The sequence below is a fragment of the Primulina tabacum genome, unplaced genomic scaffold, assembly GCF_025594145.1.
Source record: "Primulina tabacum isolate GXHZ01 unplaced genomic scaffold, ASM2559414v2 Contig1238, whole genome shotgun sequence".
In the NCBI taxonomy this organism is placed as follows: domain Eukaryota; kingdom Viridiplantae; phylum Streptophyta; class Magnoliopsida; order Lamiales; family Gesneriaceae; genus Primulina; species Primulina tabacum.
The window spans coordinates 1-22979 of NW_027460169.1; the positions used below are offsets into that span (position 1 = coordinate 1).

Here is a 22979-nt window from a genome sequence, read left to right on the forward strand (position 1 = left end):
CGTGTTTTCTATTTTGATTACTTGTTGACAGGCGATTTTCGGCTCAAATCATCTGAATCTATCTGGACCATAAAGACATGTGAAAAAGTAGCTCGGCACTGCCGGATTTGGACAAAATTGTAGGCTAATTTGATTGAAACGGGCAAACGACAGACTCATTACTACGCAATAAGCTGACGAGATTTTAGCCGAATTCCTTCTCTAAGACCCTCTAATTTGCGATTTACCGCTTCTGTTAAGATTCTTTTCTCGAGAAATCCGCTTAGGAAGTTCGAAATTCGATTCCGGTTCCATTTTATGTATCCGAGGCATAAATAGCTTTACATTCGTTATTTCCTTCTTCTTTTTTTTTTTCTTTTTTCTGGTAACATTTTATTTTTGTTGTCGTGAGCCGGTTCTGTGCGGAAGGTATGACGCAGATTACTCCGGAGACAATTAACTCATTAAAAACAATTATTTCGACTGTTTTATCCATAATTTACGTAAAGTGTCACACGAGGTCTTCCCAGGGGTCACACCATCCTCCTCTGCCATCGCGCCATAACGCTTAACTTCATGGTTATGATTGGGCGAGAGCTGCCGCGTGTTGTCCATCGCCGCCCACTCCACACGTACTCGAGGGATATAGAATAAACATCCCACGCAATGTCGGGTACGATCATACCGCACTATGCACCGGATCCCATCATAACTCCGAAGTTAAGCATGCTTGGGCGAGAGCAGTACGGATGGGTGACCCCTGGGAAGTCCTCGTGTTGCACCCCTTTTCGTGTTTTTTTCTATTTTTGATTACTTTTGACAGACGATTTTCGGCTCAAATCATCTGAATCTCGATCGGGACAGATAAGACATGTGAAATGAAAGTAGCTCGGGCACTGCCGGATTTGGACAAAATTGTAGGCAATTTGATTGTAAACGCAAACGGACGAGACTCATTCTACGCAATGAGCTGACGAGATTTTAGCCGAATTCCTTCTCTAAGACCCTCTAATTTGCGATTTACCGCTTCTGTTAAGCTTTCGTTTCCTCGAGAAATCGCTTAGGGAAAGTTCGAAATTCGATTCCGGTTCCACTTTTATAGTTATTCCCAGGCATAATCATAGCTTTCACATTCGTTATGTCCTTCTTCTTATTTTTTTTTTTCTATTTTCTGGGAACATTTATCGATTTTTGTTGTCGTGAGCCGGTTCTGTGCGTGACAGGGTATGACGCAGATTAATCCGGAGACGGTTAACTCATAAAAACAATTATTTCGACTGTTTTATCCATAATCTACGTAAAACGGTCGCGACACGAGGTCTTCCCAGGGAGGTCACCCATCCTACCTCTGCCATCGCGCCAGAACGCTAACTTCATGGTTATGATTGGGCGAGAGCAGATGCCGCGTGTTGTCCATCGCCGCCCACTCAACACGTACTCGAGGGATATAAGAATAAAAACAATCCCCACGCAATGTCGGGTGCGATATACCCGCACTAATGCACCGGATCCAATCAGAATTCCGAAGTTAAGCTGCTTGGGCGAGAGCAGTACTAGGATGGGTGTCCCCCTTGGAAGTCCTCGTGTGCCACCCTTTTCGTGTTTTCTATTTTGATTACTTTGTTGACAGACGATTTTCGGCTCAAATCATCTGAATCTCGATCGGACCAGATAAGACATGTGAAATGAAAGTAGCTCGGGCACTGCCGGATTTGGACAAAATTGTAGGCTAATTTGATTGTAAACGGGGCAAACGGACGAGACTCTTGCTAGCAATGAGCTGACGAGATTTTAGCCGAATTCCTTCTCTAAGACCGTCTACTTTGCGATTACCGCTTCTGTTAAGCTTTCGTTTCCTCGAGAAATCCGCTTAAGAAGTCGAAATTCGATTCCGTTCCATTTTATCGTATCCCAGGCATAATAATAGCTTTACATCTTTATTTTCTCTTCTTATTTTTTTTCTCTTTTCTGGGAACATTTAGCGATTTTTTGTGTCGTGAGCCGATTCTGTGCGGAAGGGTATGACGCAGATTACTCCGGAGACGGTTATAACTCTTACATAAAAGCAATATATTTCGACTGTTTTATCCATACATTTTACGTAAAACGGTCGCGACACGAGGTCTTCCAAGGGAGGTCACCCATCCTACCTCTGCCATAGCACCCTAGAACGCTTAACTTCATGGTTATGATTGGGCCAGAGCAGTGCCGCGTGTTGTCCCTCAGCGCCCGTTCCACACGTACTCGAGGGGATATAAGAATAAACATCCCACTCAATGTCGTGTGCGATCATAATAGCACCTAAGCACCGGATCCCATCAGAACTCCGAAGTTAAGCGTGCTTGGGCTTGAACAGTACTAGGATGGGTGACCCCCTGGGAAGTCTGTGTGTTGCACTTTTTTTAGGTTTTTCTATTTTTTGATACTTGTTGACAGACGATTTTCTGCTCAAATCATCTGAATCTCGATCGGGACCAGATTAAGACAGGTGAAATGAAAGTAGCTCGGGCACTGCCGGATTTGGACAAATTTGTAGGCTAATTCTGAGTTGTAAACGAGCATAACGGACGAGAGACTCATTACTACGCAATGGAGCTGACGGAGATTTTAGCCGGAATTCTTTTTTTTCCCTTTTTTTTTTTTTTTTTTTTGTTTTTTTACGTCTCTACGACCTCTAATTTGCGATTTTAACGCTTATGTTAACTTTCGTTTCCTCGAGAAATCCGCTTCGGAAGTTCGAAATTCGATTCCGGTTCCATTTTATCGTTATCCTAAGCCTAATCATAAGCTTACATTCGTTATTTCCTTCTTCTTATTTTTTTTTCTATTTTCTGGGAACATTTATCGATTTTTGTTGTCGTGAGCCGGTTCTGTGCGGAAGGGTATGACGCAGATTACTTCGGAGACGGTTACACTCATTAAAAACAATTATTTCGACTTTTTTAACCATAATTTACGTAACCGGTCGCGACACGAGTCTTCCCAGGGAGGTCACCCATCCTAGCTCTGCCATCGCGCCAGAACGCTTAACTTCATGGTTATGATTGGGGCAGAGCAGTGCCGCGTGTTGTCCATCGCCGCCCGCTCCACACGTACTCGAGGGATATAAGAATAAACATCCCACTCATGTCGGGTGCGATCATACCAGCACTAATGCACCGGATCCCATGAACTCCGAAGTTAAGCGTGCTTGGGCAGAGCAGTACTAGGATGGGTGACCCCCTGGGAAGTCCTCGTGTTGCACCCTTTTTCGTGTTTTTCTATTTTTGATTACTTGTTGACAGACGATTTTCGCTCAAATCATCTGAATCTCGATCGGGACCAGATAAGACATGTGAAATGAAAGTAGCTCGGGCACTGCCGGATTTGGACAAAATTGTAGGCTAATTTGATTGTAAACGGGCAAACGGACGAGACTCATTACTACGCAATGAGCTGACGAGATTTTAGCCGAATTCCTTCTCTAAGACCCTCTAATTTGCGATTTACCGCTTCTGTTAAGCTTTCGTTTCCTCGAGAAATCCGCTTAGGAAGTTCGAAATTCGATTCCGGTTCCATTTTATCGTATCCCAGGCATAATAATAGCTTTACATTCGTTATTTCCTTCTTCTTATTTTTTTTTCTATTTTCATGGGAACATTATTGATTTTTGTTGTGTGAGCCGGTTCTGTGCGGAGGGTATGACGCACATTACTCCGGAGACGGTTAACTCATTAAAACAATTATTTCGACAGTTTTATCCATAATTTACGTAAAACGGTCGCGACACGAGGTCTTCCCAGGGAGGTCACTCATCCTACCTCTGCCATCGCGCCAGAACGCTAACTTCATGGTTCTGATTGGGCGAGAGCAGGCCGCGTGTTGTCCATCAGCGCACGCTCCACACGTACTCGAGGGATTACTAAGAATAAACATCCCACTCAATGTCGGTCGCGATCATACCAGCACTAATGCACCGGATCCCATCAGAACTCCGAAGTTTAAGCGTGCTTGGGCGTGAGAGCAGTACTAGGAAGGGTGACACCCTGGAAAGTCCTCGTGTTGCACCCTTTTTCGTGTTTTCTATCTTTTCATTACTTGTTGACAGACGATTTTTCGGCTCAAATCATCTGAATCTCGATCGGGCACCAGATAAGACATGTGAATATGAAAGTAGCTCGGGCACTGCCGGATTTGGGCCAAAATCGTTAGGCTAATTGATTGTAAAGGGCAAACGGACAAGACTCATTACTACGCAAGGGCTGACGAGATTTTAGCGAATTCCTTCTCTAATACCCTATAATTGCGATTTACGCTTCTGGTTAAGCTTCGTTTCCTCGAGAAATCCGCTTAGGAAGTTCGAAATTCGATTCCGGTTCCATTTTTATCGCTATCCCAAGGCATAATAATAGCTTTACATTCTTTATTTTCTTCTTCTATTTTTTTCTATTTTCTGGAACACTTAGAGATTTTTGTTGTCGTGAGCCGATTCTGGCGGAAGGTTATTACGTAGATTACTCCGGAGCCGATTAACTCATTAAAAACAATTATTTCGATTGTTTTATCCTTAATTTACTTAAACGGTCGCGACACGAGGACTTTTAGGGAGGTCACCCATCCTAGCTCTGCCATCACGCCAGAACGCTTAACTTCATGGTTATGATTGGGCTGGATGAGCAGTGCCGCGTGTTGTCCATTCGCCCGCCGCTCCACACGTACTCGAGGGATATAAGAATAAACATCCTACTCAATGTCGGGTGCGATCATACCAGCACTAATGCACCGGATCCAATCAGAACTCCGAAGTTAAGCGTGCTTGGGCGAGAGGCAGTATTAGGATGGGTGACCCCTGGGAAGTCCTCGTGTTGCACCCTTTTTTCGTGTTTTTTCATTTTTGATTACATGTTGACAGACGATTTTCGGCCTCAAATCATCTGAATCTCGATTGGGACCAGATAAGACATGTGAAATGAAAGTAGCCCGGGCACTGCCGGATTTGGACAAAATTGTAGGCTAATTTGATTGTAAACAGGCAAACGGACGAGACTCATTGCTATGCAATGAGCTGACGATATTTTAGCCGAATTCCTTCTCTAAGACCCTCTGATTTGCGATTTACCGCATCTGTTAAGCTTTTGTTTCCTCGAGAAATTCGCTTAGGAAGTTCGAAATTCGATTCCGGTTCCATATTATCGTATCCCAGGCTTAATAATAGCTTTACATTCGTTATTTTCTTCTTCTTAATTTTTTTTCTATTTTCTGGGAACATTTATCGATTTTTGTTGTCGTGAGCCGGTTCTGTGCGGAAGGGTATGACGCAGATTACTCCGGAGACGGTTAACTAATTAAAAACAATTATTTCGGACTGTTTTATCCATAATTTACGTAAATGATCGCGACACGAGGTCTTCCAGGGAGGGTCACCCTATCCTACCTCTGCCATCGCGTCAGAACGCTTAACTTCGTGGTTATGATTGGGCGAGACCAGTGCCGCGGGTTGTCCATCGCCGCCCGCTCCACACGTACTCGAGGGATATAAGAATAAACATCCTACTAAATTGTGGGTGCGATCATACCAGCACTAATGCCATTGATCCCATCAGAACTCCGAAGTTAAGCGTGCTTGGGCGAGATTAGTACTAGGATGGGTGACCTCCTGGGAAGTCCTCGTGTTGCACCCCTTTTCTTGTTTTTCTATTTTTGATTACTTTTTGACAGACGATTTTGGGCTCAAATCATCTGAATCTCGATCGAGACCAGATAAGACATGTGAAATGAAAGTAGCTCGGGCACTGCCGGATTTGGACAAAATTGTAGGCTAATTTGATTGTAAACGGGCAAACGGACGAGACACATTACTACGCAATGAGCTGACGAGATTTTAGCCGAATTCCTTCTCCAAGACCCTCTAATTTGCGATTTACCTCTTCTCTTAAGCTTTCGTTTCCTCGAGAAATCCGCTTAGGAAGTTCGAAATTCGATTCCGGTTCCATTTTATCGTATCCCAGGCATAATAAAAGTTTTACATTCGTTATTTCCTTCTTCTTTTTTTTTTTCTATTTTCTGGGAACATTTATCGATTTTTGTTGTCGTGAGCCGGTTCTGTGCGGATGGGTATGACGCAGATTACTCCGGAGACGGTTAACTCATTAAAAACAATTATTTCGACTGTTTTAACCATAATTTACGTAACCGATCGCGACACGAGGTCTTCCCAGGGAGGTCACCCATCCTAGCTCTGCCATCGCGCCAGAACGCTTAACTTCATGGTTATGATTGGGCGAGAGCAGTGCCGCGTGTTGTCCATCGTCGCCCGCTCCACACGTACTCGAGGGATATAAGAATAAACATCCTACCTAATATCGGGTGCGATCATACCAGCACTAATGCACCGGATCCCAACAGAACTCCGAAGTTATGCGTGCTTGGGCGAGAGCAGTACTAGGATGGGTGACCCCCGGGAAGTCCTCGTGTTGCACCCTTTTTCGTGTTTTTCTATTTTTGATTACTTGTTGACAAACGAATTTCGGCTCAAATCATCTGAATCTCGATCGGGACCAGATAAGACATGTGAAATATAAGTAGCTCGGGCACTGCCGGATTTGGACAAAATTGAAGGCTAATTGATTGTAAATGGGCAAACGGACGAGACTCATTACTACGCAATGAGCTGGCGAGAATTTAGCCGAATTCCTTCTCTAAGACCCTCTAATTTGCGATTTACCGCTTCTGTTAAGCTTTCGTTTCCTCGAGAAATCCTCTTAGGAAGTTCGAAATTCGATTCCAATTCCATTTTATCGTATCCCAGGCATAATAATAGCTTTACATCGTTATTTACCCCTGGGTTGTCCTCGTGTTTCACCCTTTTTCGTGTTTTTCTATTTTTGATTACTTGTTGACAGACGATTTTCGGCTCAAATCATCTGAATCTCGATTGGGACCAGATAAGACATGTGAAATGAAAGTAGCTTGGGCACTGCCGGATTTGGACAAAATTGTGGGCTAATTTGATTGTAAACGGGCAAACGGACGAGATTTATTACTACGCAATGAGCTGACGAGATTTTAGTCGAATTCCTTCTCTAAGACCCTCTAATTTGCGATTTACCGCTTCTGTTAAGCTTTCGTTTCCTCGAGAAATCCGCTTAGGAAGTTTGAAATTCGATTCCGGTTCCATTTTATCGTATCCCAGGCATAATAATAGCTTTACATTCGTTATTTCCTTCTTATTATTTTTTTTTCTATTTTCTGGGAATATTTATCGATTTTTGTTGTCGTGAGCCGGTTCTGTGCGGAAGGGTATGACGCAGATTACTCCAGAGACGGTTAACTCATTAAAAACAATTATTTCGACTGTTTTATCCATAATTTACGTAAACGATCGCGACACGAGGTCTTCCCAGGGAGGTCACCAATCCTAGCTCTACCATCGCGCCAGAACGCTTAACTTCATGGTTATGATTGGGCGAGAGCAGTGCCGCGTGTTGTCCATCGCCGCCCGCTCCACACGTACTCGAGGGATATAAGAATAAACATCCCACTCAATGTCGGGTGCGATCATACCTGCACTAATGCACCGGATCCTATCAGAACTCCGAAGTTAAGCGTGCTTGGGCGAGAGCAGTACTAGGGTGGGTGACCCCCTGGGAAGTCCTCGTGTTGCACCCTTTTTCGTGTTTTTCTATTTTTGATTACTTGTTGACAGACGATTTTCGGCTCAAATCATCTGAATCTCGATCGGGACCAGATAAGACATGTGAAATGAAAGTAGCTCGGGCACTGCCGGATTTGGACAAAATTGTAGGCTAATTTGACTGTAAACGGGCAAACGGACGAGACTTATTACTACGCAATGAGCTGATGAGATTTTAGCCGAATTCCTTCTCTAAGACCATCTAAATTGCGATTTACCGCTTCTGTTAAGCTTTCGTTTCCTCGAGAAATCCGTTTAGGAAGTTCGAAATTCGATTCCGGTTCCATTTTATCGTATCCCAGACATAATAATAGCTTTACATTCTTATTTCCTTCTTCTTATTTTTTTTTCTATTTTCTGGGAACATTTATCGATTTTTGTTTTTGTGAGCCGGTTCTGTGTGGAACGGTATGACGCAGATTACTCCGGAGACGGTAAACTCATTAAAAACAATTATTCGACTGTTTTATCCATAATTTACGTAAACGGTCGCGACACGAGGTCTTCCCAGGGAGGTCACCCATCCTAGCTCTGCCACCGCGCCAGAACGCTTAACTTCATGGTTATGATTGGGCGAGAGCAGTGCCGCATGTTGTCCATCGTCGCCCGCTCCACACGTACTCGAGGGATATAAGAGTAAACATCCCACTGAATGTCGGGTGCGATCATACCAGCACTAATGCCATGGATCCCATCAGAACTCCGAAGTTAAGCGTGCTTGGGCGAGAGCAGTACTAGAATGGGTGACCCCCTGGGAAGTCCTCGTGTTGCACCCCTTTTCGTGTTTTTCTATTTTTGATTACTTGTTGACAGACGATTTTCGGCTCAAATCATCTGAATCTCGATCGAGACCAGATAAGACATGTGAAATGAAAGTAGCTCGGGCACTGCCGGATTTGGACAAAATTGTAGGCTAATTTGATTGTAAATGGGCAAACGGACGAGACACATTACTACGCAATGAGCTGACGAGATTTTAGCCGAATTCCTTCTCTAAGACCCTCTAATTTGCGATTTACCGCTTCTTTTAAGCTTTCGTTTCCTCGAGAAATCCGCTTAGGAAGTTCGAAATTCGATTCCGGTTCCATTTTATCGTATCCAAGGCATAATAATAGCATTACATTCGTTATTTCTTTCTTCTTATTTTTTTTTTCTATTTTCTGGGAACATTTATCAATTTTTGTTGTCTTGAGCCGATTCTGTGCGGAAGGGTATGACGCATATTACTCCGGAGACGGTTAACTCATTAAAAACAATTATTTCGACTGTTTTATCCATTATTTCCTTAAACGGTCGCGACACGAGGTCTTCCCAGCGACGTCACCCATCCTAGCTCCGCCATCGCGCCAGAACGCTTAACTTCATGGTTATGATTGGGCGAGAGCAGTGCCGCGTGTTGTCCATCGCCGCCCGCTCCACACGTACTCGAGGGATATAAGAATAAACATCCCACTCAATGTCGGGAGCGATCATACCAGCACTAATGCACCGGATCCCATCAGAACTCCGAAGTTAAGCGTGCTTGGGCGAGAGCAGTACTAGGATGGGTGACCCCCTGGAAAGTCCTCGTGTTGCACCCTTTTTTCGTGTTTTACTATTTTTGATTACTTGTTGACAGACGATTTTCGGCTCAAATCATCTGAATCTCGATCGGGACCTGATAAGACATGTGAAATGAAAGTAGCTCGGGCACTGCTGGATTTGGACAAAATTGTAGGCTTATTTGATTGTAAACGGGCAAACGGACGAGACTCATTACTACGCAATGAGCTGACTTGATTTTAGACGAATTCCTTCTCTAAAACCCTCTAATTTGCGATTTACCGCTTCTCTTAAGCTTTCGTTTCCTCGAGAAATCCGCTTAGGAAGTTCGAAATTCGATTCCGGTTCCATTTTATCGTATCCATGGCATAATAATAGCTTTACATCCGTTATTTCCTTCTTCTTATTTTTTTTTATTTTCTGGGAACATTTATCGAATTTTGTTGTCGTGAGCCGGTTCTGTGCGGAAGGGTATGACGCAGATTACTCAGGAGACGATTAACTCAATAAAAACAATTAGTGTCGTGAGCCGGTTCTGTGCGGAAGGGTATGACGCAAATTACTCCGGAGATGGTTAACTCAATAAAAACAATTATTTCGACTGTTTTATCCATAGTTTACGTATTATTTCGACTGTTTTATCCATAATTTACGTAAACGGTCGCGACACGAGGTCTTCCCAGGGAGGTCACCCTTCCTAGCTCTCTCTACCATCGCGCCAGGACGCTTAACTTCATGGTAAGACATGTGAAATGAAAGTAGCTCGGGCACTGCCGGATTTGGACAAAATTTTAGGCTAATTAAATTGTAAACGAGCAAACGGACGAGACTCATTACTACGCAATGAGCTGACGAGATTTTAGCTGAATTCCTTCTCTAAGACCATCTAATTTGCGATTTACCGCTTCTGTTAAGCTTTCGGTTCCTCGAGAAATCCGCTTAGGAAGTTCGAAATTCGATTCCGGTTCCATTTTATCGTATCTCAGGCATAATAATAGCTTTACATTCGTTATTTCCTTCTTATTTTTTTTCTATTTTCTGAGAATATTTATCGATTTTTGTTGTCGTTAGCCGGTTCTGTGCGGAAGGGTATGACGCAGATTACTCCGGAGACGGTTAACTCATTAAAAACAATTATTTCGACTGTTTTATCCATAATTTACGTAAACGGTCGCGACACGAGGTCTTCCCAGGGAGGTCACCCATCCTACCTCTGCCATCGCGCCAGAACGCTTAACTTCATGGTTATGATTGGGCGAGAGCAGTGCCGCGTGTTGTCCATCGCCGCCCGCTCCACACGTACTCGAGGGATATAAGAATAAACATCCCACTCAATGTCGGGTACGATAATACCAGCACTAATGCACCGGATACCATCAGAACTCCGAAGTTATTTGTGCTTGGGCAAGAGCAGTACTAGGATGAGTGACCCCCTGGGAAGTCCTCGTGTTGCACCCCTTTTCGTGTTTTCTATTTTTGATTACTTGTTGACAGACGATTTTCGGCTCAAATCATCTGAATCTCGATCGGGACCAGATAAGACATGTGAAATCAACCTAGCTCGGGCACTGCCGGATTTGGACAAAATTGTAGCCTAATTTGATTGTAAACAGGCAAACGAACGAGACTCATTATCCGCGAGGAGCTGACGAGATTTTAGCCGAATTCCTTCTCTAAGACCCTTTAATTTGCGATTTACCACTTCTCTTAAGCTTTCGTTTCCTCGAGAAATCCGCTTAGGAAGTTCGAAATTCGATTTCGGTTGCATTTTATCGTATCTCAGGCATAATAATAGCTTTACATTCGTTATTTCCTTCTTCTTATTTTTTTTTCTATTTTCTGGGAACATTTATCGATTTTTGTTGTCCTGAGCCGGTTCTGTGCAGAAGGGTATGACGCAGATTACTCCGAAGACGGTTAACTAATTAAAAACAATTATTTCGACTGTCTTATCCATAATTTACGTAAACGGTCGCGACACGAGGTCTTCCCAGGGAGGTCACCTATCCTAGCTCTGCCATCGCGCCAGAACGCATAACTTCATTGTTATGATTGGGCGGGAGCAGTGCCGCGTGTTGTCCATCGCCGCCCGCTCCACACGTACTCGAGGGATATAAGAAAAAACATCCCACTCAATGTTGGGTGCGATCATACCAGCACTAATGCACCGGATCGAATCAGAACTCCGAAGCCAAGCATGCTTGGGCGAGAGCAGTACTAGGATGGGTGACCCCCTGGAAACTCCTCGTGTTGCACCCCTTTTCGTGTTTTTCTTTTTTTTATTACTTGTAGACAGACGATTTTCGGCTCAAATCATCTGAATCTCGATCGGGACAAGATAACACATGTGAAATGAAAGTAGCTTGGGCACTGCCGGATTTGGACAAAATTGTAGGCTAATTTGACTGTAAACGGGCAAACGGACGAGACTTATTACTACGCAATGAGCTGACGAGATTTTAGCCGAATTCCTTCTCTAAGACCATCTAATTTGCGATTTACCGCTTCTGTTAAGCTTTCGGTTCCTCGAGAAATCCGCTTAGGAAGTCTAAATTCGATTCCGGTTCCATTTTATCGTATCCCAGACATAATAATAGCTTTACATTCGTTATTTCCTTCTTCTTATTTTTTTTTCTATTTTCTGGGAACATTTATCGATTTTTGTTGTCGTTAGCCGGTTTTGTGCGGAAGGGTATGACGCAGATTACTCCGGAGACGGTTAACTCATTAAAAACAATTATTTCGACTAATTTATCCATAATTTACGTAACCGGTCGCGACACGAGGTCTTCCCAAGGAGGTCACCCATCCTAGCTCTGCCATCGCGCTAGAACGCTTAACTTCATGGTTATGATTGGGCGAGAGCAGTGCCGCGTGTTGTCCATCGCCGCCCGCTCCACACGTACTCGAGGGATATAAGAATAAACATCCCACTCAATGTCGGGTGCGATCATACCAGCACTAATGCACCGGATCCCATAAGAACTTTGAAGTTAAGCGTGCTTGGGCGAGAGCAGTACTAGGATGTGTGACCGACCCCCTGGGAAGTCCTCGTGTTGCACCTCTTTTCGTGTTTTTCTATTTTTGATTACTTGTTGACAGACGATTTTCGGCTCAAATCATCTGAATCTCGATCGGGACCAGATAAGACATGTGAAATGAAAGTAGCTCGGAAACTGCCGGATTTGGACAAAATTGTAGGCTAATTTAATTGTATACGGGCAAACGGACGAGACTTATTACTACGCAATGAGCTGACGAGATTTTAGTCGAATTCCTTCTCTAAGACCCTTTAATTTGCGATTTACCGCTTCTCTTAAGCTTTCGTTTCCTCGAGAAATCCGCTTAGGAAGTTCGAAATTCGATTCCTGTTCCATTTTATCGTATCCCAGGCATAATAATAGCTTTACATTCGTTATTTCCTTCTTCTTATTTTTTTTTCTATTTTCTGGGAACATTTATCGATTTTTGTTGTCCTGAGCCGGTTCTGTGCGGAAGGGTATGACGCAGATTACTCCGGAGACGGTTAACTCATTAAAAACAATTATTTCGACTGTTTTATCCATAATTTCCGTAAACGGTCGCGACACGAGGTCTTCCCAGGGAGATCACTCATCCTAGCTCCGCCATCGCGCCAGAACGCTTAACTTCATGGTTATGATTGGGCGAGAGCAGTGCCACGTGTTGTCCATCGCCGCCCGCTCCACACGTACTCAAGGGATGTAAGAATAAACATCCACTCAATGTCGGGTGCGATCATACCAGCACTAATGCACCGCATCCCATCAGAACTCCGAAGTTAAGCGTGCTTGTGCGAGAGCAGTACTAGGATGGGTGACCCCCTGGGATTCCCAGTCCTCGTGTTGCACCCCTTTTCGTGTTTTTCTATTTTTGATTACTTGTTGACAGACGATTTTCGGCTCAAATCATCTGAATTTCGATCGGGACCAGATAAGACATGTGAAATGAAAGTAGCTCGGGCACTACCGGATTTGGACAAAATTGTAGGCTAATTTGATTGTAAACGGGCAAACGGACGAGACTCATTACTACGCAATAAGCTGACGAGATTTTAGCCGAATTCCTTCCCTAAGACCCTCTAATTTGCGATTTACCGCTTCTGTTAAGCTTTCGTTTCCTCGAGAAATCCGCTTAGGAAGTTCGAAATTCGATTCCGGTTCCATTTTATCGTATCCGAGGCATAATAATAGCTTTACATTCGTTATTTCCTTCTTCTTATCTTTTTTTCTATTTTCTGGGAAATTTATCAATTTTTGTTGTCGTTAGCCGGTTCTGTGCGGAAGGGTATGACGCAGATTACTCCGGAGACGGTTAACTCATTAAAAACAATTATTTCGACTGTTTTATCCATAATTTACGTAACCGGTCGCGACACGAGGTCTTCCCAGGGAGGTCACCCATCCTAGCTCTGCCATCGCACCAGAACGCTTAACTACATGATTATGATTGGGCGAGAGCAGTGCCGCGTGTTGTCCATCGCCGCCCGCTCCACACATACTCGTGGGATATAAAAATAAACATCCCACTCAATGTCGGGTGCGATCATACAAGCTCTAATGCACCAGATCCCATCAGAACTCCGAAGTTAAGCGTGTTGCACCCCTTTTCGTGTTTTTCTATTTTTGATTACTTGTTGACAGACGATTTTTGGCTCAAATCATCTGAATTTCGATCGGGACCAGATAAGACATGTGAAATGAAAGTAGCTCGGGAACTACCGGATTTGGACAAAATTGTAGGCTAATTTAATTGTAAACGGGCAAACGGACGAGACTCATTCTACGCAATGAGCTGACGAGATTTTAGCCGAATTCCTTCTCTAAGACCCTCTAATTTGCGATTTACTGCTTCTGTTAAGCTTTCGTTTCCTCGAGAAATCAGCTTAGGAAGTTCGAAATTCGATTCCGGTTTCATTTTATCATATCCCAGGCATAATAATAGCTTTACATTCGCTATTTCCTTCTTCTTATTTTTTTCTTATTTTCTGGGAACATTTAGCGATTTTTGTTGTCGTGAGCCGGTTCTGTGCGGAAGGGTATGACGCAGATTACTCCGGAGACGGTTAACTCATTAAAAACAATTATTTCGACTGTTTTATCCATAATTTACGTATTATTTCGACTTTTTTATTCATAATTTACGTAAACGGTCGCGACACGAGGTCCTCTCAGGGAGGTCACCCATCCTAGCTCTGCCATCGCGCCAGAACGCTTAACTTCATGGTTATGATTGGGCTAGAGCAGTGCCGCGTGTTGTCCATCGCCGCCCGCTCCACACGTAATCGAGGGATATAAGAATAAACATCCCACTCAATGTCGGGTGCGATCATACCAGCACTAATGCACCGCATCCCATCAGAACTCCGAAGTTAAGCGTGCTTGTGCGAGAGCAGTACTAGGATGGGTGACCCCCTGGGATTCCCAGTCCTCGTGTTGCACTCCTTTTCGTGTTTTTCTATTTTTGATTACTTGTTGACAGACGATTTTCGGCTCAAATCATCTGAATTTCGATCGGGACCAGATAAGACATGTGAAATGAAAGTAGCTCGGGCACTACCGGATTTGGACAAAATTGTAGGCTAATTTAATTGTAAACGGGCAAACGGACGAAACTCATTCTACGCAATGAGCTGACGAGATTTTAGCCGAATTCCTTCTCTAAGACCCTCTAATTTGCGATTTACTGCTTCTGTTAAGCTTTCGTTTCCTCGAGAAATCAGCTTAGGAAGTTCGAAATTCGATTCCGGTTTCATTTTATCATATCCCAGGCATAATAATAGCTTTACATTCGCTATTTCCTTCTTCTTATTTTTTTCTTATTTTCTGGGAACATTTAGCGATTTTTGTTGTCGTGAGCCGGTTCTGTGCGGAAGGGTATGACGCAGATTACTCCGGAGACGGTTAACTCATTAAAAACAATTATTTCGACTGTTTTATCCATAATTTACGTATTATTTCGACTTTTTTATTCATAATTTACGTAAACGGTCGCGACACGAGGTCCTCTCAGGGAGGTCACCCATCCTAGCTCTGCCATCGCGCCAGAACGCTTAACTTCATGGTTATGATTGGGCTAGAGCAGTGCCGCGTGTTGTCCATCGCCGCCCGCTCCACACGTAATCGAGGGATATAAGAATAAACATCCCACTCAATGTCGGGTGCGATCATACCAGCACTAATGCACCGCATCCCATCAGAACTCCGAAGTTAAGCGTGCTTGTGCGAGAGCAGTACTAGGATGAGTGACCCCCTGGGATTCCCAGTCCTCGTGTTGCACCCCTTTTCGTGTTTTTCTATTTTTGATTACTTGTTGACAGACGATTTTCGGCTCAAATCATCTGAATCTCGATCGGGACCAGATAAGACATGTGAAATGAAAGTAGCTCAGGCACTGCCGGATTTGGACAAAATTGTAGGCTAATTTTATTGTAAACGGGCAAACGGACGAGATTCATTACTACGCAATGAGCTGACGAGATTTTAGCCGAATTCCTTCTCTAAGACCCTCGAATTTGCGATTTACCGCTTCTGTTAGGCTTTCGTTTCCTCGAGAAATCCGCTTAGGAAGCTCGAAATTCGATTCCGGTTCTATTTTATCGTATCCCAAGCATAATAATAGCTTTACATTCGTTATTTTCTTCTTCTTATTTTTTTCTATTTTCTGGGAACCATTATCGATTTTTGTTGTCGTGAGCCGGTTCTGTGCGAAAGGGTATGACGCAGATTACCCCGGAGACGGTTAACTCATTAAAAATAATTATTTCGACTGAAATCAACATAGCTCGGGCACTGCCGGATTTGGACAAAATTGTAGGCTAATTTGATTATAAACAGGCAAAAAAACGAGACTCGTTACTCCGCAATGAGCTGGTGAGATTTTAGCTGAATTCCTTCTCTAAGACCCTCTAATTTTCGATTTTCCGCTTCTGTTAAGCTTTCGTTTCCTCGAGAAATCCATTTAGGAAGCTCGAGGGATATAAGAAAAAACATCCCACTCAATGTCGGGTGCGATCATGCCAGCACTAATGCACCGGATCCCATCAGAACTCCGAAGTTAAGCGTGCTTGCGCGAGAGCAGTACTAGGGAGGGTGACCCCCTGGGAAGTCCTCGTGTTGCACCCTTTTTCGTGTTTTTCTATTTTTCATTACTTGTTGACAGACGATTTTCAGCTCAAATCATCATAATCTCGATCGGGACCGGATAAGACATGTGAAATGAAAGTAGCTCGGGCACTGCCGGATTTGGACAAAATTGTAGGCTAATTTGATTGTAAACGGGCGAGCGGACGATACTCATTACTATGCAATGAGCTGACGAGATTTAGCCAAATTCCTTCTCTAAGACCCTCTAATTTGCGATTTACCGCTTCTGTTAAGCTTTCGTTTCCCTCGAGAAATCCGCTTAGGAAGTTCGAAATTCGATTCCGGTTCCATTTTATCATATCCCAGGCATAATAATAGCTTTACATTCGCTATTTCCTTCTTCTTATTTTTTTCTTATTTTCTGGGAACATTTAGCGATTTTTGTTGTCGTGAGCCGGTTCTGTGCGGAAGGGTATGACGCAGATTACTCCGGAGACGGTTAACTCATTAAAAACAATTATTTCGACTGTTTTTTGCCATAATTTACGTAAACGGTCGCGACACGAGGACTTCCCAGGGAGGTCACCCATCCTAGTTCTGCCATCGTGCCAGAACGCTTAACTTCATGGTTATGATTGGGCGAGAGCAGTGCCGCGTGTTGTCCATCGCCGCCCGCTCCACACGTACTCAAGGGATATAAGAATAAACATATCACTCAATGTCTGGGTGCGATCATACAAGCACTAATGCACCGGATCCCATCAGAACTCCGAAGTTAAGCGTGCTTGGGCGAAAGCGCAGTAGTAGGATGGGTGACCCCCTGGGATGTCCTCGTGTTGCACACCTTTTCGTGTTTTTCTATTTTTGATTACTTGTTGACAGACGACTTTCGGCTCCAATCATCTGAATCTCGATTGGGACCAGATAAAACATTTGAAATCAACGTAGCTCGGGCACTGCCGGATTTGGACAAAATTGTAGGCTAATTTGATAGTAAACGGGCAAACGACCGAGACACTTTACTACACAATGAGCTGACGAGATTTTAGCCGAATTCCTTCTCTAAGACCCTCTAATTTGCGATTTACCGCTTCTTTTAAGCTTCCGTTTCCTTGGAAATCCGCTTAGTAAGTTCTAAATTCGATTCCGGTTCCATTTTATCGTATCCCAAGCATAATAATAGCTTTACATTCGCTATTTCTTCTTCTAATTTTTTTCTATTTTGTGGGAACATTTATCGATTTTTGTTGTCGTTAGCCGGTTCTGTGTGGAAGGGTATGACGCAGATTACTCCGGAGACGGTTAACTCATTAAAAACAATTATTTCGACTGTTTTATCCATAATTTACGTAAACGGTCGCGAAACGAGGTCTTCCCAGGGAGGTCACTCATCCTACCTCTGCCATCGCGCCAGAACGCTTAACTTCATGGTTATGATTGGGCGAGAGCAGTGCCGCGTGTTGTCCATCGCCGCCCGCTCCACACGTACTCGAGGGATATAAGAATAAACATCCCACTCAATGTCGGGTGCTATCATACCAGCACTATTGCACTGGATCCCATCATAACTCCGAAGTTAAGCGTGCTTGGGAGAGAGCAGTACTAGGATGGGTGACCCCCTGGGATTCCCAGTCCTCGTGTTGTACCCCATTTTGTGTTTTTCTATTTTTGATTACTTGTTGACGGACGATTTTCTGCTCAAATCATCTGAATATCGATCGGGACCAAATAAGACATGTGAAATCAGCGTAGCTCGGGTACTGCCTGATTTGGACAAAATTGTAGGCTAATTTTATTGTAAACGGGCAAACGGACGAGACTCATTACTCCGCAAAGTGCTCGCGAGATTTTAGCTAAATTTCTTCTCTAAGACCCTCTAATTTGCGATTTACCGCTTCTGTTAATGTTCCGTTTCCTCGAGAAATCCGTTCAAGAAGTTCGAAATTCGATTCCGGATCCATTTTATCGTATCCCAGGAATAATAATAGCTTTACATTCTTGGAAGTCCTCGTGTTGCACCCCTTTTCGTGTTTTCTATTTTGATTACTTGTTGACAGACGATTTTCGGTTCAAATCATCTAAATCTCGATCGGGACCAGATAAGACATGTGAAATGAAAGTAGCTCGGGAACTGCCGGATTTGGACAAAAATTTTGGCTAATTTGATTGTAAACAGGCAAACGGACGAGACTCATTACTACGCAATGAGCTGACGAGATTTTAGCCGAATTTCTTCTCTAAGACCCTCTAATTTGCGATTTACCGCTTCTGTTAAGCTTTCGTTTCCTCGAGAAATCCGTTTAGGAAGTTCGAAATTCGATTCCGGTTCCATTTTATCGTATCCCAGGCATAATAACAGCTTTACATTCGTTATTTCCTTCTTCTTATTTTTTTTTTCTATTTTCTGGGAACATTTATCGATTTTTGTTGTCGTGAGCCGGTTCTGTGCGGAAGGGTATGACGCAGATTACTCCGAAGACGGTTAACTCATTAAAAACAATATTTCGACTGCTTTATCCATAATTTACGTAAACGGTCGCGACACGAGGTCTTCCCATGGAGGTCACCCATCTTAGCTCTGCCATCGCGCCAGAACGCTTAACTTCATGGTTATGATTGGGCGAGAGCAGTGCCGCGTGTTGTCCATCGCCGCCCGCTCCACACGTACTCGAGGGATATAAGAATAAACATCCCACTCAATGTCGGGTGCGATCATACCAGCACTAATGCACCGGATCCCATCAAAACTCCGAAGTTAAGGTGCTTGGGCGAGAGCAGTACTAGGATGGGTGACCCCCTGGGAAGTCCTCGTGTTGCATCCCTTTTCGTGTTTTTCTATTTTTGATTACTTGTTGACAGACGATTTTCGGCTCAAATCATCTGAATCTCGATCGGGACTAGACAAGACATGTGAAATGAAAGTAGCTCGGGCACTGCCGGATTTGGACAAAATTGTTGGCTAATTTGATTGTAAACGGGCAAACGGACGAGACTCATTACTACGCAATGAGCTGACGAGATTTTAGCCGAATTCCTTCTCTAGGACCCTCTAATTTGCGATTTACCGCTTCTGTTCAGCTTTCGTTTCCTCGAGAAATCCGCCTAGGAAGTTCGAAATTCGATTTCGGTTCAATTTTATCGTATCCCAGGCATAATAATAGCTTTACATTCGTTATTTCCTTCTTCTTATTTTTTTTTATTTTCTGGGAACATTTATCGATTTTTGTTGTCGTGAGCCGGTTCTGTGCGGAAGGGTATGACGCAGATTACTTCGGAGACGGTTAACTCATTAAAAACAATTATTTCGACTGTTTTATCCATAATTTACGTAAACGATCGCGACACGAGGTCTTCCCATGGAGGTCACCCATCCTAACTCTGCCATCGCGCCTGAACGCTTAACTTCATGGTTATGATTGGGCGAGAGCAGTGCCGCGTGTTGTCCATCGTCGCCCGCTCCACACGTCTTCGAGGGATATAAGAATAAACATCCACTCAATGTCGGGTGCGATCATACCAGCACTAATGCACCGGATCCCATCAGAACTCCGAAGTTAAGCGTGCTTGGGCGAAAGCGCAGTACTAGGATGGGTGACCTCCTGGGAAGTCCTCGTGTTTCACCCCTGTTTTTCTATTTTTGATTACTTGTTGATAGATGATTTTCGGCTCAACTCATCTGAATCTCGATCGAGACCAGATAAGACATGTGAAATGAAAGTAGCTCGGGCAATGCCGGATTTGGACAAAATTGTAGGCTAATTTGATTGTAAACGGGCAAACGGACGAGACTCAATACTACGCAATGAGCTGACGAGATTTTAGCCGAATTCCTTCTCTAAGACCCTCTAATTTGCGATTTAACGCTTCTGTTAAGCTTTCGTTTCCTCGAGAAATCCGCTTAGGAAGTTCGAAATTCGATTCTGGTTCCTTTTTATCGTATCCCAGGCATAATAATAGCTTTACATTCGTTATTTTTCTTGTTCTTATTTTTTTTTCTATTTTCTTGGAACATTTATCGATTTTTGTTGTCGTGAGCCGGTTCTGTGGGGAAGGGTATGACGCAGATTACTCCGGAGACGGTTAACTCATTAAAAACAATTATTTCGACTGTTTTATCCATAATTTACGTAAACGGTCGCGACACTAGGTCTTCCAAGGGAGGTCACCCATCCTGGCTCTGCCATCGCGCCAGAACGCTTAACTTCATGGTTATGATTGGGCGAGAGCGGTGCCGCGTGTTGTCCATCGCCGCCCGCATCCATACGTACTCGAGGGATATAAGAATAAACATCCCACTAGAGCTGACGAGATTTTAGCCGAATTTCTTCTCTAACACCCTCTAATTTGCGATTTACCGCTTCTGTTAAGGTTTCGTTTCCTCGAGAAATCCGCTTAAGAAGTTCGAAATTCGATTCCTGTTCCATTTTATCGTATCCGAAGCATAATAACAGCTTTACATTCGTTATTTCCTTCTTCTTTTTTTTTCTAATTTCTGGGAACATTTATTCATTTTTGTTGTTGTGAGCCGGTTCTGTGTGGAAGGGTATGACGCAGATTACTCCAGAGAAGGTCAACTCATTAAAAACAATATTTCGACTGTTTTATCCATAATTTACTTAAACGGTCGCGACACGAGGTCTTCCCAGGGAGGTCACCCATCCTAGCTCTGCCATCGCGCCAGAACGCTTAACTTCATGGTTATGATTGGGCGAGACCAGTGCCGCGTGTTGTCCATCGCCGCCCGCTCCACACGTACTCGAGGGATATAAGAATAAACATCCCACTCAATGACGGGTGCGATCATACCAGCACTAATACACCGGATCCCATCAGAACTCCGAAGTTAAGCGTGCTTGGGCGAAAGCTCAGTACTAGGATCGGTGACCACCTGGGAAGTCCTCGTGTTGCACCCCTTTTCGTGTTTTTCTATTTTTGATTACTTGTTGACGGACGATTTTCTGCTCAAATCATCTGAATCTCCGATCGTGACCAAATAAGACATGTGAAATCACCGTAGCTCGGGTACTGCCTGATTTGGACAAAAAAAAATTTAGGCTAATTTTATTGTAAACGGGCAAACGGACGAGACTCATTACTCCGCAAAGTGCTCGCGAGATTTTAGCTAAATTTCTTCTCTTAGACCCTCTAATTTGCGATTTACCGCTTCTGTTAATGTTCCGTTTCCTCGAGAAATCCGTTCAAGAAGTTCGAAATTCGATTCCGGATCCATTTTATCGTATCCCAGGAATAATAATAGCTTTACATTCTTGGAAGTCCTCGTGTTGCACCCCTTTTCGTGTTTTTTCTAATTTTGATTACTTGTTGACAGACGATTTTCCGGCTCAAATCATCTGAGTCTCGATCGGGACCAGATAAAACATGTGAATGAAAGTAGCTCGGGCACTGCCGGATTTGGACAAAATTGTAGGATAATTTGATTGTAACGGGCAAGCGGACGAGACTCATTACTACGCAATGAGCTGACGAGATTTTAGCCGAATTTCTTCTCTAAGACCCTCTGATTTGCGATTTACCGCTTCTGTTAAGCTTTCGTTTCCTCGAGAAATCCGCTTAGGAAGTTCGAAATTCGATTCTGGTTCCATTTTATCGTATCCCAGGCATAATAACAGCTTTACATTCGTTATTTCCTTCTTCTTATTTTTTTTTCTATTTTCTGGGAACATTTATCGATTTTTGTTGTCGTGAGCCGGTTCTGTGCAGAAGGGTATGACGCAGATTACTCCGGAGACCGGTTAACTCATTAAAAACAATTATTTAAACTGTTTTATGCATAATTTACGTAAACGGTCGCGACACGAGGTCTTCCCGGGAAGGTCACCCATCCTAGCTCTGCCATCGCGCCAGAACGCTTAACTTCGTGGTTATGATTGGGCGAGAGCAGTGCCGCGTGTTGTCCATCGCCGCCCGCTTCCACACGTACTCGAGGGATATAAGAATAAACATCCCACTCAATGTCGGGTGCGATCATACCAGCACTAATGCACGGATCTCATCAGAACTCCGAAGTAAGCGTGCTTGGGCGAAAGCGCAGTACTAGGATGGGTGACCCCCTGGGAAGTCCTCGTGTTTGCACCACCTTTTCGTGTTTTTCTATTTTTGATTACTTGTTGACAGACGATTTTCTACTCAAATCATCTGAATCTCGATCGAGACCAGATAAGACATGTGAAATGAAAGTACTCGGGCACTGCCGGATTTGGACAAAATTGTAGGGTAATTTGATTGTAAGGGGCAAACGGACGAGACTCATTACTACGAAATGAGCTGACGAGATTTATCCGAATTCCTTCTCTAAGACCCTCTAATTTGTGATTTACCGCTTCTGTTAAGCTTTCGTTTCCTCAAGAAATCCGCTTAGAAAGTTCGAAATTCGATTCCGGTTCCATTTATATCGTATCCCAAGCATAATAATAGCTTTAACATTCGTTTTTCCTTCTTCATATTTTTTTTTCTATTTTCTTGGAACATTTATTCATTTTGTTGTCGTGAGCCGGTTCTGTGGGGAATGGTAGTGACGCAAATTACTCCGGAGACGGTTAACTCATTAAAAAATATTTCGTCTGTTTTATCCATAATTTACGAAAACGGTTGCGACACGGTCTTCCCAGGGAGGTCACCCATCCTAGCTCTGCCATCGCGCCAGAAAGCTTAACTTCATGGTT

General features: G+C 43.6%; 16 non-coding genes and 8 pseudogenes across 16 annotated transcripts; all 24 read left to right on the forward strand.

The window, feature by feature from the left end:
- Positions 1-650: 650 nt before the first annotated feature.
- Positions 651-764, forward strand: LOC142536180 (5S ribosomal RNA; annotated as a pseudogene).
- Positions 765-1457: 693 nt separating this feature from the next.
- LOC142536179 (5S ribosomal RNA) lies at positions 1458-1574 on the forward strand (annotated as a pseudogene).
- A 686-nt stretch (positions 1575-2260) lies between these two features.
- On the forward strand, positions 2261-2379 carry LOC142536168 (5S ribosomal RNA). Its single transcript, XR_012818058.1, has one exon. It is a non-coding gene; the product is annotated as a 5S ribosomal RNA (ribosomal RNA).
- Positions 2380-3110: 731 nt separating this feature from the next.
- Positions 3111-3226, forward strand: LOC142536164 (5S ribosomal RNA). Its single transcript, XR_012818054.1, has one exon. It is a non-coding gene; the product is annotated as a 5S ribosomal RNA (ribosomal RNA).
- Positions 3227-3907: 681 nt separating this feature from the next.
- LOC142536177 (5S ribosomal RNA) lies at positions 3908-4029 on the forward strand (annotated as a pseudogene).
- A 684-nt stretch (positions 4030-4713) lies between these two features.
- LOC142536166 (5S ribosomal RNA) lies at positions 4714-4832 on the forward strand. The gene has a single exon (XR_012818056.1). It is a non-coding gene; the product is annotated as a 5S ribosomal RNA (ribosomal RNA).
- A 688-nt stretch (positions 4833-5520) lies between these two features.
- LOC142536182 (5S ribosomal RNA) lies at positions 5521-5639 on the forward strand. The gene has a single exon (XR_012818064.1). It is a non-coding gene; the product is annotated as a 5S ribosomal RNA (ribosomal RNA).
- A 683-nt stretch (positions 5640-6322) lies between these two features.
- Positions 6323-6440, forward strand: LOC142536163 (5S ribosomal RNA). Its single transcript, XR_012818053.1, has one exon. It is a non-coding gene; the product is annotated as a 5S ribosomal RNA (ribosomal RNA).
- A 1067-nt stretch (positions 6441-7507) lies between these two features.
- On the forward strand, positions 7508-7626 carry LOC142536159 (5S ribosomal RNA). The gene has a single exon (XR_012818050.1). It is a non-coding gene; the product is annotated as a 5S ribosomal RNA (ribosomal RNA).
- Positions 7627-8308: 682 nt separating this feature from the next.
- On the forward strand, positions 8309-8427 carry LOC142536181 (5S ribosomal RNA). Its single transcript, XR_012818063.1, has one exon. It is a non-coding gene; the product is annotated as a 5S ribosomal RNA (ribosomal RNA).
- Positions 8428-9112: 685 nt separating this feature from the next.
- Positions 9113-9231, forward strand: LOC142536171 (5S ribosomal RNA). Its single transcript, XR_012818061.1, has one exon. It is a non-coding gene; the product is annotated as a 5S ribosomal RNA (ribosomal RNA).
- A 1301-nt stretch (positions 9232-10532) lies between these two features.
- Positions 10533-10651, forward strand: LOC142536175 (5S ribosomal RNA; annotated as a pseudogene).
- A 682-nt stretch (positions 10652-11333) lies between these two features.
- Positions 11334-11452, forward strand: LOC142536167 (5S ribosomal RNA). Its single transcript, XR_012818057.1, has one exon. It is a non-coding gene; the product is annotated as a 5S ribosomal RNA (ribosomal RNA).
- Positions 11453-12135: 683 nt separating this feature from the next.
- LOC142536172 (5S ribosomal RNA) lies at positions 12136-12258 on the forward strand. The gene has a single exon (XR_012818062.1). It is a non-coding gene; the product is annotated as a 5S ribosomal RNA (ribosomal RNA).
- A 683-nt stretch (positions 12259-12941) lies between these two features.
- On the forward strand, positions 12942-13065 carry LOC142536169 (5S ribosomal RNA). The gene has a single exon (XR_012818059.1). It is a non-coding gene; the product is annotated as a 5S ribosomal RNA (ribosomal RNA).
- A 1466-nt stretch (positions 13066-14531) lies between these two features.
- LOC142536170 (5S ribosomal RNA) lies at positions 14532-14655 on the forward strand. The gene has a single exon (XR_012818060.1). It is a non-coding gene; the product is annotated as a 5S ribosomal RNA (ribosomal RNA).
- Positions 14656-15369: 714 nt separating this feature from the next.
- On the forward strand, positions 15370-15493 carry LOC142536174 (5S ribosomal RNA; annotated as a pseudogene).
- A 723-nt stretch (positions 15494-16216) lies between these two features.
- LOC142536183 (5S ribosomal RNA) lies at positions 16217-16335 on the forward strand. Its single transcript, XR_012818065.1, has one exon. It is a non-coding gene; the product is annotated as a 5S ribosomal RNA (ribosomal RNA).
- Positions 16336-17020: 685 nt separating this feature from the next.
- On the forward strand, positions 17021-17141 carry LOC142536173 (5S ribosomal RNA; annotated as a pseudogene).
- Positions 17142-17821: 680 nt separating this feature from the next.
- LOC142536176 (5S ribosomal RNA) lies at positions 17822-17945 on the forward strand (annotated as a pseudogene).
- Positions 17946-19000: 1055 nt separating this feature from the next.
- LOC142536161 (5S ribosomal RNA) lies at positions 19001-19118 on the forward strand. The gene has a single exon (XR_012818051.1). It is a non-coding gene; the product is annotated as a 5S ribosomal RNA (ribosomal RNA).
- Positions 19119-19799: 681 nt separating this feature from the next.
- LOC142536162 (5S ribosomal RNA) lies at positions 19800-19920 on the forward strand. Its single transcript, XR_012818052.1, has one exon. It is a non-coding gene; the product is annotated as a 5S ribosomal RNA (ribosomal RNA).
- A 1168-nt stretch (positions 19921-21088) lies between these two features.
- On the forward strand, positions 21089-21209 carry LOC142536165 (5S ribosomal RNA). The gene has a single exon (XR_012818055.1). It is a non-coding gene; the product is annotated as a 5S ribosomal RNA (ribosomal RNA).
- Positions 21210-22273: 1064 nt separating this feature from the next.
- LOC142536178 (5S ribosomal RNA) lies at positions 22274-22393 on the forward strand (annotated as a pseudogene).
- The last annotated feature ends 586 nt before the right edge of the window (positions 22394-22979 follow it).